Source organism: Podarcis muralis, chromosome W (assembly GCF_964188315.1).
Source record: "Podarcis muralis chromosome W, rPodMur119.hap1.1, whole genome shotgun sequence".
NCBI classification, from domain to species: domain Eukaryota; kingdom Metazoa; phylum Chordata; class Lepidosauria; order Squamata; family Lacertidae; genus Podarcis; species Podarcis muralis.
In genome coordinates, this window is record NC_135674.1 from 17,289,752 (window position 1) to 17,306,310 (window position 16,559).

Below are 16,559 nucleotides of genomic sequence, written 5' to 3' on the forward strand. Positions count from 1 at the left end.
AATTTGGCTGTACAATTTGGAACTAATGTGATATGATAATGTGATGTGATTGGCCTGTTAATAAAAATTATTTTTTAAAAAAAGAAATTAAGAAGGGAAGGAGTATCAGTCAAGTTGAGGGAAGTCGAAAAGAGAACGGATATAAAAAAAAGATGTATGAATTGTATAAATTTTGTATTGGAAAAATTGAATAAAAATAATATATATTTTTTTAAAAAGATTCCCCACCTCTGCTCTATCTAGCCAGGCTGATGTTTTCAAATGGGGGTTAAAGCTGTTAAGCTGTTTGGATGCATGACTGGACTTTACTGTGGGCATTTCATTTTGCTGTGTCCCAGAGCCTTAAGGATGGGGTGGCCTAGGAACCTACGCCACCAGGTATATAAACCACATTGTCAGGAAAGCATTGTTTAATGTCTGGATAAGATATAAGGACTTGCTTGAAAATAAAACCCCAAGGTGGTTGTCACCGATGGAAGCGAAGGCTCAGAAAAAGCTCAATATGGAGGCCAAATGGCCGAAATATTGGGAAATTTTGGAACAAGCGGGAGACAAACTGAAATTGCAGAGTTATGAAAAATTAAAAAACAAAGTGCGAGATTGGCTTCATTATTATCAAATAATGGAGGCATACAATTTGGACAAAAAAAATGGATTCCAGGTGAAAAAATCAAAATTGGAAATAGAACTGTTAGATTCCAAAACTAAGACTTTGTCAAGGATGTATAACTTGCTGTTGAAATGGAATACTCAGGATGAAACGGTGAAATCTGCTATGATTAAATGGGCACAAGATGTTGGTCATAACATTATGATGGCTGACTGGGAACAGTTATGGACCACAGGTATGAAGTTTACGGCATGTAATGCCTTAAGAGAGAATATTATGAAAATGATATACAGGTGGTACATGACACCAGTCAAGCTTGCAAAGATCTATCATCTGCCCGATAATAAGTGTTGGAAATGTAAAGAAACTGAAGGTACATTCTTTCACCTTTGATGGACGTGCCCTAGGATTAAGGCTTTCTGGGAGATGATATATAATGAAATGAAATGAAATGAAATGAAATGAAAAAGGTATTTAAATATACCTTTCAGAAGAAACCAGAGGCCTTTCTCCTGGGCATGGTCGGCCAATTGGTGCCAAAGAAGGATAGAACTTTCTTTATGTATGCCACAACAGCAGCAAGAATACTTATCGCAAAGCATTGGAAGACGCAAGATCTACCCACCCTGGAAGAATGGCAGATGAAGGTGATGGACTACATGGAACTGGCGGAAATGACTGGCAGAATCCGAGACCAGGGAGAAGAGTCGGTGGAAGAAGATTGGAAAAAGTTTAAAGTCTACTTACAGAAATACTGTAAAATTAATGAATGTTAGAATGATGTTGGATAAGAAGTTAAGTGGTTTTTAGCTATAATGCCATAAAGGAATATGAAAAAATGGCTTATTAACAGGTAAAAACTTAATGTTAAAATATTCTAAGATTAAAGGCTAGGACAAACAAAGAGGGAAAGGATTTGCTGAACTAACAAACTGAACTGGAATACAGTGGTGCCCCGCAAGACGAACGCCTCGCAAGACGGAAAACCCGCTAGACGAAAGGGTTTTCCGTTTTGGAGGCGCTTCGCAAAACGAATTTCCCTATGGGCTTCCTTCGCAAGACGAAAGCCCATAGGGAAATCTCCGGGACAGCGGGGAAGCGCAGCGCGTCTTCCCCACTGTCCTCGGACCTCCTCCGAAGCTGGGTGGCGGGGCGGGAACACCTCCCGCCGCCGCCCGGCTTCGGAAGGCTCCTCCGAAGCCGGGCGGCGGGGCTGGAACACCTCCCGTCGCCGCCCGGCTTCGGAAGGCTGCTCCGAAGCCGGGCGGCGGGGCGGGAACACTTCCCGCCGCCGCCCGGCTTCGGAAGGATGCTCCGAAGCTGGGCGGCGGGGCGGGAACACCTTCTGAAGGCCGGCGGGGGGCAAAAGTCTTTGTTCCCCCCTGCCTGCCTTCCCGGGAGAGCGGAGAAACGCAGTGCGTTTCTCCGCTGTCCCGGAAGGCTTTTGAAGGCAGGCGGGGGGGAGCAAAGACTTTCCCCCCCCGCCCGCCTTCAGAAGAGGTCCTGGACCTCTTCTGAAGGCTGGCGGGGGGCAAAAGTCTTTGTCCCCCCTGCCTGCCTTCCCAGGGGCTTTTAAATCGCCCCGGACAGCGGAGAAGTCCTCCGCTGTCCCGGGGTGATTTTAAAATGCCGCCCACCAGCATTTTAAGATCGCCCCGGACAGCGGAGAAGTCCTCCGCTGTCCCGGGGTTTTTTTAAATGCTGGGGGTGGGAAGAAAAGCCCTTGTCCCCCCCCCCCCCAGCCTTCAGAAGAGGTCGGGGGACAGACTGTCCCCGGACCTGGTCTGAAGGCGGTTTCCATAGGAACGCATTAATTGATTTTCAATGCATTCCTATGGGAAACCGTGCATCGCAAGACGAAAAACTCGCAAGACGAAGAGACTTGCGGAACGAATTAATTTCGTCTTGCGAGGCACCACTGTACAAAAAAGGGAGGTGTGAGGAGGTCCGGGAAACAAGCAAATGAAAGATAAGTAATGGAAAGATGGAATTGTTTTTAACTATTTTTATTTTGTATTTTTTTTCTTTTTTCATTTTGTAATATTTTGAAAATCTTAATAAATATCTTAAAAAAAAAAAAAAGGAACCTAAGCCACCAGGTATATAAAAGTGAGGTCCACTCCAGCCAAGAGCGAAAGAAAACCACCAAGCAGCCCTGCTCCCCAACAATGTCCCCCAAAGAGGATACGGATCGTCTCGGGAATGCTGGTGTCCAGGCACTCAGTTATCTCCTGCAGCTCGTCCTGCATGCCCGGGGTCTGGAAGAGGTCCTCCTGAAGCAGAGTATCACCCATGCATTAGGAAGGGATGAGGTACATCCTGGATAGCATGAAGAACAATCCAGCCCTGGGGTGCATAATGTGAGGTCGAGGAATGCAACAATGGAGTGAAGCCCATCACCAAGAGAGCTGGCACAAGGGCTGAGAATTTTATCCTGCCTGCTTTCCACAGTAGCATTCCTACTACCCTTCTCATGATTTGGGGCAATGTGAGAGTGAAATCATTCCCCGCTTCTTCTAGTGGCAAGTCTCAGAGAGCCGCTTTGCTAGGGATAGACAGATAATGGTTGTGAACACTTGGGTTTTTCTGAGCCGCTCTAAGGAATACCATATGCTGGATGTCCCACCCACTGCCACTCCACCAAGGTGCCACTATACTCACAGCAGGAGTTTGTAAGAGCGAGTCGGTAGCTAAGATATAAATCAATTGTGACGTTTGGAACCTGCACACCCCAAAACTGGTACTGGATTCCAGCCAACACCCATCCTTTAAATAGTACAGTCCCCCTCAGCTCACCTGGTGGCAGGCATTCTTGAAGAGGTGGTCCACCAAAAGCCAGATCTCCTTGGCCGCTCAGTGGAGTCATCACCATCCTGGGGTACTATATCCAGAAACTGCTTCTCCTGGAGGTCCAATGACAAGCGGGACTGGCATGAGAGCCTGACAGAATGTGTGCCTGTATGCATTCTTTCCTTGCTCCAGCTGGGTGGACAAGTCTTGCCCTCTGAGGCCACAACTAGGGCTGGGCGATAGCTGGCTTTCAACACTGTGATATATCACTAGCTAAACATTGCAATACACCAATATATCACTATGTCTGAAATAAGATGGAGCTATGTAGAGGCATTGGCTGGCTTCACGGTTTTCCCCGCATTGTGATTTTTGCTGGTGCCTGCTCTCTTGTGATTTGCTGCCCCCTGCAGGAGGGCAGGGGAAAGCTGAACCAGCAGAGTCCACAGGGGCTGCAGGAATCTAGAGAAGCATTGTCTGGCTTCACAGTTTCCCCCCACATTGTGTTTTTTGCATAGTACACACACACATCATGATTCGCAATATATTGCCAGGTCAGAAATTATGAAACCAGTCTCACTATCTAGACTTCAAGCTGACTTGAAAATACCGTATTTCCCCCTCTATAACACGCAGATTTTGTCTCCTAAAAAGGAAGGGGAAATGTCTGTGCGTGTTATAGAGCGAATGTGTGGTCCCTGGAGCCAAAAAATCAAGCAAAAGTCAAATCGCGAGTCACGGAGAAGGGAAACCTGAAAAGAGGAAGTGGCAGCTTTCCTGCATTCTGCCTCAGGGTCTTACTGCCCACCCTTCTCTGTTTCGTTGCTGTGTTTGCTGAAACGGAACAAAGAGCAGGGAAAGCCCCTCCCCTCCAGGCAAGCAGAGTGTCGTTCTTTCTAATTCCTCTCTGTGCTCCGGTGCTGCTGGGGGAGAGGGAGAGAGAGTGGGGGAGGGAGAGGGAGAGGGGGGGAGGGAGAGAGAGGGGGGGAGGGAGGGAGAGAGAGAGAGAGAGAGAGAGAGAGAGAGAGAGAGAGAGAGAGAGAGAGAGATGGCTGGCTTGGGGGGGAACTTTTGCCTTTCATTCCTCCCACCCGTTAAATCCCTCTCCAGCATTCTTAGCCAGCTGCTTCTCTGCACACCCCTCTCATGTCCCTTCTTTGTTTTTCCTTCGCTCCCCACTTAAAATGTGGTTACAAAGCATAGATCAACATGGATCCTCAGGATCTTTGCATTGGGTCACCCCAAATTCACCATCAGATCACATAGCATGTCCATGGCTACAGCCTGCACCAAAAAAATCACGCACCCACTGTTGCCTGGGGCTGCAATGGTGCAAAAACGTGGTTAAAAAGCATGGATCCACATGGATCCTCAGGATCTTTGCATTGGGTCACCCCAAATTCACCATCAGATCACATAGCATGTCCATGGCTACAGCCTGCACCCAAAAAAAGCACGCACCCACTGTTGCCTGGGGCTGCAATGGTGCAAAAATGTGGTTACAAAGCATGGATCCACAGGGATTCTCAGGATCTTTGCATTGGGTCACCCCAAATTCACCATCAGATCACATAGCATGTCCATGGCTACAGCCTGCACCCAAAAAAAGCACGCACCCACTGTTGCCTGGGGCTGCAATGGTGCAAAAATGTGGTTACAAAGCATGGATCCACAGGGATTCTCAGGATCTTTGCATTGGGTCACCCCAAATTCACCATCAGATCACATAGCATGTCCATGGCTACAGCCTGCACCCAAAAAATCACGCACCCACTGTTGCCTGGGGCTGCAATGGTGCAAAAACGTGGTTACAAAGCATGGATCCACAGGAATTCTCAGGATTTTTGCATTGGGTCACCCCAAATTCACCATCAGATCACATGTCTGTGGCCACAGCATGAAGCACAAAAATGATACATCCACTGTTTCATTCAGAATGTTTTTTCCCTTGTTTTCCTCCTCTAAAAACGATGTGCGTGTTATGGTCAGGTGAGTGTTATAGAGCGAAAAATACGGTATATCTTTATTGGGACTTCCGGGGTGGCGCCATCGGCAATGGCGGATTCCCTCTAACTTGGAGGAGACTGGCTCTGCGGAAATCGGGTCTATACCGCTACGGCGCAGCGGGGACCCTTCAAAAATCACAGGCGGGTGAAGCCTGTGGCCGTGGGACTCGGCGGGCACCTTTTGCGCCCCCCCAATCGGTGAAGGAGTCCAGTTAAGGGCTCCGGAGCGGAGCGGGGAAGTGGCGCTGTGCTGTGAGTCGTCTGCTTCTTCCGTGGAGTGAAGCCGCGTAGCCGTTGCCAGAGAGCGCTGCCTTTTTCCTGAAAATTTTGCACTAAAACAACGATCCGTGAGTAGGTCAATTTCGGAATTAAAGGAACTGTATAAACGATTTGGCACCGAATGCGGAGAGGCATAAACAGGAAGTCTGCCTTCCGTTCTTGTAAATGGAGTAAAGCAATGAACTTGTAAGCGGAAACCTCAAAGGACGTTCCTAAGGATTACAATCCGAGTATCAAACAAGCGATTTTTCCCCTTTGATGCAGGGGAGGAGGGGGGAAAGGATTTGAACGGTATTTCCCTGCAAAAAGAGAGAGCAAGAGCAGCTAAAATCCACTGCTCAAATCCCTGAGACCGGCTCCCAGTGAACAGTAAAAATGCCGTATTGGGAAACGTGCTGTTGATAAGAGTACCTTTTCTTTTGACAGTTAACTCTGCGTCTGAGGCTACAATTAAGACACAATATTACTGACTGGTTTCTCCTGATTTCAAAGTATCAGGAAATAATTGAAATAGAAACTGTTGTCCTTTTGAGACTGGGGGGGCGAAAGGGAAAAGTAAGTTACTTTAAGACATTATTGACTGTTGCTGCTACTGTGTCCCCCTAGAGGAACTTTGAAATTGTTGCAACTGCAGCTGGACTAAGGGAATTTTCCATTTCAAAACAAACTCTGACTCTGAGTGTGTGACTGGCCTTGACAGACTCTGACTCTGACTCTGAGTGTGTGACTGACCTTGACTTTTATCTGGAGGGTTATGGCAGATGGGAAAGACAAGTTAGATTCGCTACAAGCAACCAGGTCTGGCAGAGTACTTCGTACAGACGGTGGGCTGCAAAGGAGAGCTTCGACATCTGGCCCTGCTGGCTTGCCAACAGCAACCCCATTGGCACAATCTAAACCTAAAGGTATGGCTGCTGACGATGCCCTGGCCCAGGCACTTAGTAAAATAAATGAATCTTTGGATAAAGTAAGCAAACAAGTAGCCGAGGCATCGAGTAAAATTGACCAAAACACCACAAGTATTAATCAAAACACTACAAGCATTAATAATTTGGGACAGAAGGTAAATACTAATACTGAGACTATTCAGAAATTACTACAGGAATCAACTTTGATACGAAAGACAGCCGATGAGGCAAAAGAAATTGCAACCACTACAGCCACCGTTGTAGAAGAGAAGATACCACCGATACATAAACAACTAGAAGACCACAGATCAATATTGTCTATGATTGAGTTGAGGGAGAAACAAGCAAATTTAAGGGTCAGGGCGGTTCCTGAACGGGAGAAAGATAATTTGATTGAATTTCTTACACAGGAATTTGCAGACTTCTGGAATCCAGATTTGGAGAAGGACAGCTTCAAGATAGTGAGTGCTTTTATTTTTTATTTTTTTATTTTTTTATAAATATTTTTTATTGAGTTTCTTTTCTTAGGTTCATAAACACAAGATAACAATAAGAAAGTGCAAGAAACAAATACAAAGAGAAGTAATATATATTTTAAAAAAAAGGTTATTTCTGTTCAACTTTCAATAGTTTTTTCAGTATTCCAGGTGGACTTCCCCACATCCTCCAGACCCTGCGTTCTTTGCAATAAAAGTTTCAGCAATTTGTTACCTTGTTTCTTAACTTACTGTATCTTTCAGTTATTATGTTTCCAAATTCACAATCTCATATCCCAAACTTTGTACATTTAAAATTAACATAATAAAGTTGATTCATATTACCACCTCTTTTTTCTTGTCTTAATTTTCAGTTTACCTAATCAAGTTGCTAAAGCAAAAATTTCCTAATCGTGCATATTTCTTAACATTCATACAACTTATAATGTTTTTGCAAATAGTCCTTAAATTTTTTCCAGTCCTCTTCCATTGTTTCCTCTCCCAGATCTCGGATTCTGCCAGTCATTTCAGCTAGTTGCATATAGTCCATCAACTGCGTCTGCCACTCCTCCAGCGTGGGTAGATCTTGAGTCTTCCAGTGCTTTGCAAGAAGAATTCTTGCTGCTGTGGTAGCGTACATAAACAAAGTTCTGTCCTTCTTTGACACCCTCTGGTCCACCATGCCCAATAGGAAGGCCTCTGGTTTCTTAGGGAAGGTATACCTAAATACCTTTTTTAACTCATTGTGAATCATTTCCCAGTAGGCTTTCACTTTTGGGCAGGTCCACCAAAGGTGAAAGAATGTCCCTTCTGCCTCCTTACATTTCCAACATTTATTATCAGACAGATGGTATATCTTAGCTAACTTGACTGGGGTCATGTACCACCGGTATATCATTTTCATAATGTTTTCTTTCAAGGCATTACATGCCGTAAACTTCATACCGGTGTTCCATAACCTTTCCCAGTCTTCAAACATAATGTTGTGTCCAATATCCTGTGCCCATTTTATCATGGCAGATTTAACTGTCTCATCCTGTGTATTCCACTTAAGCAGCAAATTATACATTTTCGATAATATCTTAGTTTTTGGTTCTAACAATTCTGTCTCTAATTTCTATTTTTCCACTTGGAAACCAACTTTTTTATCTATTTTAAACACCTCTTGAATTTGAGCATAGTGTAACCAGTCCTGCACCTTATCTTTTAACTTGTCTTGGCTCTGCAGCCTCCAATTGTCTCCAGTTTTTTCAATTATTTCCCTATATTTTGGCCAGTAGGCCTCCATATTGGGTCTTTTTCTAGCCTTGGCCTCTACCGGTGATAGCCACCCCGGGGTCTTGCTCTCCAGTAAGTCTTTATATTTTAACCAGACCGCGAAAATTGCTCTTCTGACAATATGGTTTTTAAAGAGTTTATGAGCTTTAACCTTGTCGTACCACAAATATGCATGCCAGCCAAAAGCATTATCAAACCCTTCCAGATCCAGGACATCAGTGTTCTCCAGCAAAAACCAATCCTTCAACCAGCAGAAGGCTGCAGATTCATAGTACAACCTCATGTCCGGCAGGGCAAACCCCCCTCTTTCTTTCGAATCAGTTAGTATTTTAAACTTTATTCGGGGCTTTTTGCCCTGCCAGACAAACTTAGATATATCCTTCTGCCACTTTCCAAAACATTCCACTCTGTCCACGATCTGTAGGGCCTGAAACAAAAATAGCATTTTCGGCAATACATTCATCTTTATAGCTGCAATTCTACCCAACAAGGAAAGTTTCAATCTTGACCAAATTTCCAAATCCTTCTTAATTTCCGACCAACATTTTTCGTAATTGTCCTTGAATAAATTCAAATTTTTGGCAGTCAAATGAACCCCTAGGTATTTCACTTTTTTAACAACACTTAGTTCTGTTTCTTTCTGGAACCCATCTGTTTCTGTGTGTGTCAAATTTTTAGCCAAAACCTTGGTCTTTTGCTTGTTTAGCTTAAATCCCGCCACCCGACCAAATTCATGAATCAGTTCTAGAACTCTTTTTGTACTAGATACTGGCTCCTGTAATGTTAAAACCAAGTCATCTGCAAGTGCTTTCAATTTATATTGTTTCACTCCGACCTGTATACCTTGCACCAGCCGGTCCTCCCTAATCATGTTCAGAAGGACCTCCAGTACTGAAATAAATAACAGAGGGGATAGTGGGCACCCCTGTCGTGTCCCTTTTTCAATTTTGAACTCCTCTGTCACCACATTGTTCACTATCAATTTGGCTTTTTGCTCTGAATAAATTGCTTCTATACCATTTTCAAACCCCCGTCCCACTCCCATCCCTTCCAAGTTCTTCTTCATAAACATCCAAGAAATGTTGTCAAAGGCCTTCTCCGCATCAATGAAAATTAACACTGCTCTCGTGTTGATATTTGTTTGTAAAAGTTCCAAAATATCGATAATGTTCCTAGTGTTATCAAACAAGTGCCTACCAGGGAGAAAGCCGGCCTGGTCTTTGTGAATTACTTCATTCAAAACTTTTTTAAGTCTACTTGCCAGAATATCTGCAAAAAATTTGTAATCCACATTTAGGAGTGAGATGGGACGGTAGTTCTTAAGTTGAGTCTTTTCAGTTTCCACTTTTGGAATCAATGTGATGAAGGCTTCTTTCCATGACTCCGGTGCCTTCTTCCCCTCCATAATCTGGTTGCATACCTCCATCAGAGGTTGTATCAAGTAGTCTTTCAAAGTCTTATAGTATTTGGAGGTAAGTCCATCAGGGCCTGGAGACTTACCTAATTGCATGTTCTGAATAGCACCTTCAATTTCCTGTTGCGTTATTTTACAGTTCAGGATTGTTCTCTTCTCCTGAGTTACTTTTGGTAGTCCATTGGTTTTTAAAAATCGGTCTATCTCAAACTCTTTCTGTGGCCCCTGTGCATAAAGTTCTTTGAAGTATCTCTGGAAACACTTTCTAATTTCTTCCGGTTTCTGAACAATTCTCCCTTCAATCTCTAGATTTGTAACTGTATTCAGTTTTTGTCTCTTTTTCAACTGCCATGCCAGCAGCTTTCCACATTTATTTGCTGATTCAAACGATTTTTGCTTCATTTGTTTAATTTTCCATTCAACCTCTTGATTTATCAATTTCGAATATTGTGCTTGATGGAATTTAATTTCTCTCAGCACCTCCTTCGATTTTGGATTAATTCTCAATTTTTTCTCTCCTTCTCTTATCTTCTCCAAAATCATCTCCTTTTTTCCATTCCAGAGTTTTTTCTTGATCGTATTTTGTTGTATCAGAAACCCTCTCATAACTGCTTTACTTGCGTCCCAGATGGTTCTTTTTTCTACCGTAGTATTCAAATTTATTTCAAAATAATCTCTTAGAGTTTTTTGGGCCTTCTTCACAACCTCCTGATCCCTTAGTAAGGTGTCATTCATTTTCCATCTGAAGGAACCGGTTGGAGTAAGTCTCAATTTCACTTTCAAGGCGTTATGGTCGGAGCAGGTTTTTGGGCAGATTTCCACTTTTCTAGTCTTAGGTGCCAGCCCTCTAGTTGTCCAGATTTGGTCGATCCTTGTCCATGACAGGTGGGCCTCAGAAAAGAAAGTTCCTTCTTTACCTAAGGGGTTCTTTGTCCTCCATATGTCAATCAAGTCCATATTGTCAGTAAGTTCAAAAAAGGTTTTAGGCAGTCTGCCATCTTTTGACAAATTTTGGTTTTGTGACTTATCCATATTTGTAGATACCACCCCATTCATGTCTCCCATCATAATGATGTTGGAATAATCCAAATAGTCCAGCATAGTCTCATGCAGCTTCTTAAAAAATTCCGATTTCCCGTCGTTGGGTGCATATATTCCTAATATCAGGAATTTTTCTCCCTGTGTCTGAATTTCGATCGCCAAAATTCTTCCTTGTTCATCTTTAAATAAGAATTTCGGTGAAAGGCTCTCCTTTGCGTAGATTACCACTCCTCTTTTCTTGACTCTGTCAGATGAAATAAATTCCTGGCCCAATCTTTTGTTAATTAGTACTTTCCTGTGGAGCCTAGTCACATGGGTTTCTTGCAAACAAATAATGTCCAAATGTTCTTTTTTCAAGATGTGAAATATTTTCCTTCTTTTTTCCGGGGAATTTCCACCATTTATATTCCAACTTAATAGCTGCAGAGACATCCTGTACTAATTTGTTGGTCCTATTGTGGGGTCTCCTTCTTTTCTTCTGCTCCCGAGGGTATGGGCGATGGTCCAGCTCCAGATGTTAGGCCCGGTATCGGCCAAGCTGCTGCGGCTCCTTTTTGGAGGTCTTCTCCATGTTCGTGTAGGAACTTTTGCTGGTCTTCTGTCGATTTGATTTTGACCTTCTTTTCTTTATAGGTAAAAGATAGTCCTTGTGGAAATTCCCACCTATAAGGAATTCCGTTTTGTCTCAACAGTTTTGCCAGTTCTGTGTAGGCCGCTCTAAGGTCCAATAGTTGCTTCGGTATATCTCTGTAGATCTCGGCCCTTTTACCCTGTATTTCAAGTGAATTTTTAAAGTGAAGGCCTAATATCTTGTCTCTCTCCTCTCTTGTTCTTTATCAAACAGTCCCTGGATCTGTCCTTCCTTACCAGTCTTCCCAATCTGAATGCCGATACAATTTTGAAGTCTGTGTCCTCTTTTAAACCCCAGAACTTGGAAAATTCTGTTGTCAGATAACCACTCAAATCTCCTTGTTCCAGTTCTGGAATCGCTCTAAGTCTGAGGTTGTTCTCACGGTTTTTCAATTCCACCATTGACAGGTAGGCTTGTTGTTCACCAATCTGTTTGCGCAGAGGCTTGACTTCTCCCTTGATCTCCTCGACCTCCTTTATCGCTTGCTCAGCTTTTTGAGTGGCTTCCCCAGCTAATTGACGATTTTCAGCTGTTGCTCCTTGTAGGTTTCCAATTGCTTGTGTATGCTGGGAAACCTGCTCCGTCAATTTCTGAATCGAGGATGTAGCTTGGTCTATTTTTAAAGATTGATTGTCCACCTTTTGGTTCAAAGTTGACAGTTGTTCCAAAATTTGTTTCAAAACTACTTCGGATCCTCCTGCTGCCATATCTTCCTCTGCAAACTTTTCAGCTTCCGCCTTTTGTGGTACCAGTACGGCTGGGACCGATGATCTACGTCCTTGGATCAAAGTTGTTTGTACCAGTTGCCCAGGCTTTTTTTCTTTTTCTTTTTCCTTTGCTTCCTTGGCTTTAGCTGCTCTTGTTCTTCCTGTGCCGCTCATTCCACATCTGTCAATGTTCAAGGTCAACTTAACTATTATCCCATGGGAAAGGCAGATCCAGTTTGTAAACAATCAGTAGAGAGAAAGTCAAAATAAAAAGCAGTTCCCAGGCTTTTATAATTCCAAAATCCTCTAGGGGGAGTGCCACCAGAGTTCAGAAAAAAGAAGGAAGTTTTTCCGCCATTTAAAGTCCCTATAGTCCCAGTCCAAAAGCTCTATAGTCCCGGAGCAAAAGAGAGGTTCCCCAGAGCTCTTTTTAAGTTTAACAAAGTTTCAAGAAAGGTGTCTGCAACAGTGTCAAATCCAGTCTATTATGCTCAAAAGTAACACAGTAACAGTTTCCGCAGTTTGACAGTTCACTCCTGTCTGGCAGCCCAGCGATCTGGCTCTTTGTCTTTTGTAATCCACAGCAAGAAGATAGCTCCAATTTAAAGTCCTTTTAGCTTAAAAAAGGTTCTATTCTTTTCCTTTTAGAAACCAAGTCCATGAACGCACGAAAGCCCCAACTTTGACAGCTCCCTTTTAAAGCGCTTCCCGCTTCTCAAAGTCTTTGCTTTGATCTTGCTAGCAAGGTCGGGAGACGGACTTCCTTTTTCTCGTCTCCCGTTTTCAGCCAAATTCAACAATTTAGTTTCCGAATTAATGCCCTTACTCACGGGTATGTTGATTGCAGCCTGATGTTTTCAGGAAGAAAGGTCGGCGCTCATCAGTAACAGCCGCGCGGCTTCGCTTCCGCGGAAAGAGCGATGAACTCACAGCACCGCAACTCCTTCAACACTCCGGAGCCCCTTACGGGGTTCCTTCTGCGTTTTCGGGGTCGCTTCTGGTGCCCGCCGAGTCCCACGGCCACGGGCTCACTCTACCCGTGGTTTTTCTTAGTGGGTCGCCGCTATGCCGCAGCGTGCGACCCTTTTCCGCGGAGCCCCTCTTCAGAGAACGAAGAGGACCGCCATTACAGTTTCGCGCCGCCTCCGGAAGTGGTCCTCCGTGAGTGCTTTTAGACTTGGAAAAGGAGGGAGAAAGAACAGAGTGAGAGACTGTTTGATCACCCTCCGAACAAAAGAGGAGAGAGACAAAATCCTGAGTCTGCACTTCCAGAAGACCTTGCTAATAAATCAGTCAAGAGTGGAGATATTTAAGGATATTCCGAAACACCTTTTGGACCTTAGGTCCAATTATAGAGATTTGACTGCTCTGCTGAGAAGAAACGGAATCTTTTTCAGGTGGTGTCAGGGCTGCCTCAGGTCCCAGCTCACAAGAGACCAACGCCAAGTCCAGTTTATATACAAAAATGTTTATTGAAGTCCATTGTACGCTCCACAGCCGAGGCGCGCAGCCCCACGTCTGTTACGCTTAGACCGCTGAAGTCCCCTCTGAGTCAGTCCCTCCTCTGCACCAGTTTAAGAGGGCTGTGCTGCTCCACCTCTTCCTTTCCTTCCTTTTCCGCAGGGTCTTCCTGCCCCCTGGGGTTTTGCCCCTCCTGGATTCCCCTGACGCGGAATCCCCAGACAGCTCTTCCCCCCTCCTGCGTGCTTTGGGACCTGGCTCCTCCTCCGGGCTCCCTGTTCTTCCGCGCGCCTCCACATTTGAACTTGGCGCGCGTTCGCAACCGCTAACCTTCCTCTTGACAGTTACACTACTCCCTGCACTACTCCCCTCCCCTTCCGGGAGGATGTCTTGTTCCGATCTCCCCTCCCTCTCTGCTTTCGGACCTGCTTCTCCTGTCACTCTGGAATCTCCACCCCCTTCACTGCGCTCTGGCGGAGAAGCCGGTCCCGACTCCCAGCTCCCACTTTGGGTTCCCCCGCTGGTCCCCTGCTCCTGGCGAGTCCCCCCTGTGACTCCCCTTGGCCTGACCACAGGCGCCCCCTTCTGGGAATCCTCCGATTCACTTGAAAGACTCACGGAATCCCTCAAGTCATCGTCATCCTCTTCCTCGCTGCCCTGGGATTCTTCCCCCTCGCTCTCTGTCTCCTCCCTCACCTGTGCCTCTGTCCCTGAACCCCTGACATCCATCCCCCCTCGAAGCCCCCCCTTCCCCCTCCCGCCGCTCGGGCGCAGGTTCTGGGAGCTCCGTCGTTGCGGGGGTAGATGCTGGACACAGGTCGTCGACATCGATCTCCTCTGCTTCCAGTTCAGTGTATGTGTGCTCGAACTCGGGTTCATCCCCCAAGTTGTTCGCGTCCTCCTCTCCCCCTGTTGCTTCGGGCGGTGCTGTTTGCCAAGGACCCCTCAGCCACCTCCTGCGCCAGTCCTCTTCTGGTTGATCGTCCCACCAGTAAGAGGGGTCCGTGTCCACCCCCGAGCACGATCCCCTTGGAGGGCTCGATTCTGGCGTCGTCTCCTCTGTGGAGGAGAACCCCCGGAAAGTGCTGGCTGAAAGTGTGGGCGTAAAAAGCCAGTCGTCGAAATACTCGGCTGGCATGGGCCTGTGTGGGAAAAGGGCATGGAACTCGTCTTTGAGAAGAGGTTCCTCCAGAGCGTAGTCCGGCACCCAACTGTTGGCGCTGGCCGGGGTACCTTCTCTGGCGAGAAGATATTGTACTCCCTCTTCCCCCCATCTCGAGTCCAGAATTTCTGTGACCTCATTGAGTGGCGTGGCCCTCGGTGACTTCCCCCCTCTTGGTGACTCTCTGCGTGGGTCTGGTGCCGTCCCTGACTCCTGAAATCTGTGTGGGGCCTTGTAGGGAGTGAGCACCGACCTATGAAAGACCGGGTGCATTCTGGAACCATCCAGGAGGGTCAACCGAAAAGCTACGGGATTGATCCTGGCCTCAACTTGGTACGGCCCTAGCTGCCTGTGTCCTAGCTTCTTCTTAGCTAACGACTTGGCCGGCATCGCTTGGGCCGCTAACCATACACAGTCCCCCACCTGGATGTCTTCTCCTGCCCTCCTGTGCCTGTCTGCCTGCACTTTATAGGCTTGTTTAGCTAGCTCCAAGTGCCGCCGAAGCTCCTCGTGGACCTCCTGCAGTTCTGCTGCTAAATGGTCAGCTCCCTGCGGCTCCCCCTCCCCCGTCGTCACCAACCCCGGGAAGGTTCTGGGATGTCGCCCATTGTTGGCGAAGAACGGTGTCACCCCCGTTGACGCGTGCTTCGTGTTGTTGTAGGCAAACTCGGCCATCGGCAAGTAGTCTACCCAAGCTGCAGGTCGTTGATTGGCGTAACATCGCAGGTACTGCTGCATGATGGCGTTGACCCTCTCCGCTTGGCCGTTGGTCTGTGGATGTCTTGCCGACGCCAAGTTGATCTTGACGTTCAGGATACCTAGGAGCTTCTGCCAGAAACTGGAAATGAATTGGCGACCCCGGTCGGACAGGATGGACCGTGGCAAGCCGTGCACCCTGAATACGTGGTCTATGAACAGTTTGGCGGTCTGTTCCGCTGTCGCCGCCTTCGCGCAAGGAATGAAGTGCGCCATCTTGGTGAACAGGTCTACAACCACAAGTACCGCCGTCTTGCCTCGGGAGCTGGGCAGATCAGTAACAAAGTCCAGCGCTACCCCGCTCCCACAGCTGTAGTGGCGTCTCCAGCGGTTCCAGTAGTCCCGCTGGCTTCTTGTGCACTGGCTTGGACCTCTGACAGGTGTCACACCTGGCGACGTAATCCGCGACCTCTCCTCGCATTTGGGGCCACCAAAAGTCTCTGGCTACCAAGTCCGCTGTCTTCTCCTTGCCGAAATGACCCGCGCTGGGTGCGTCGTGCAACTGCTGCAGAACCTTCGTGCGGAGATCGTCCCCCGGCACGTAGAGGGCACCTTTGCGAGTTAGCAGACCGTCGCGTATCTGGAACTCGTCGTCCCGTGCTGTACCTCTGCGTAGCTCTTCCATCTTGGATTGTGCAAACTGATCCGTTTGCAGCGCGCAACGCACCGCGTCCAGGTCCACGACGGCTGAAGCGCACGCCCACGCCTGCGGTGCGAAAATGTGCTTGGCTGCCACTGTTGCCGCTTCCTCGAGATATTGCGGTTTCCTGGAGAGCGCATCTGCTATGACATTGGAGTCTCCCGGGATGTACTCTATTCGGAAGTCGAAATCCGCGAAGAATTCCGCCCAGCGCATGTGCCTCTGGCTCTGGAGCTTCGCCGTGCGCCAATACTCTAGGTTCTTGTGGTCCGTGCGGACCTGCACGGTGTGCTTGGCTCCTATGAGGAAGTGCCGCCACGCTTTGAAAGCCGCGTGAATGGCTAACAACTCCCTGTCCCAGATGGTGTAGTTCTGTTCCGACTTGCTGAGCTTCCGGGAA

General features: G+C 46.7%; 1 pseudogene; it reads right to left on the minus strand.

Annotated features, from left to right (window-relative positions):
• LOC144326420 (inositol polyphosphate 5-phosphatase OCRL-like) overlaps positions 1-16,559 on the minus strand; it is a 100,598-nt pseudogene that overhangs the window by 28,654 nt on the left and 55,385 nt on the right.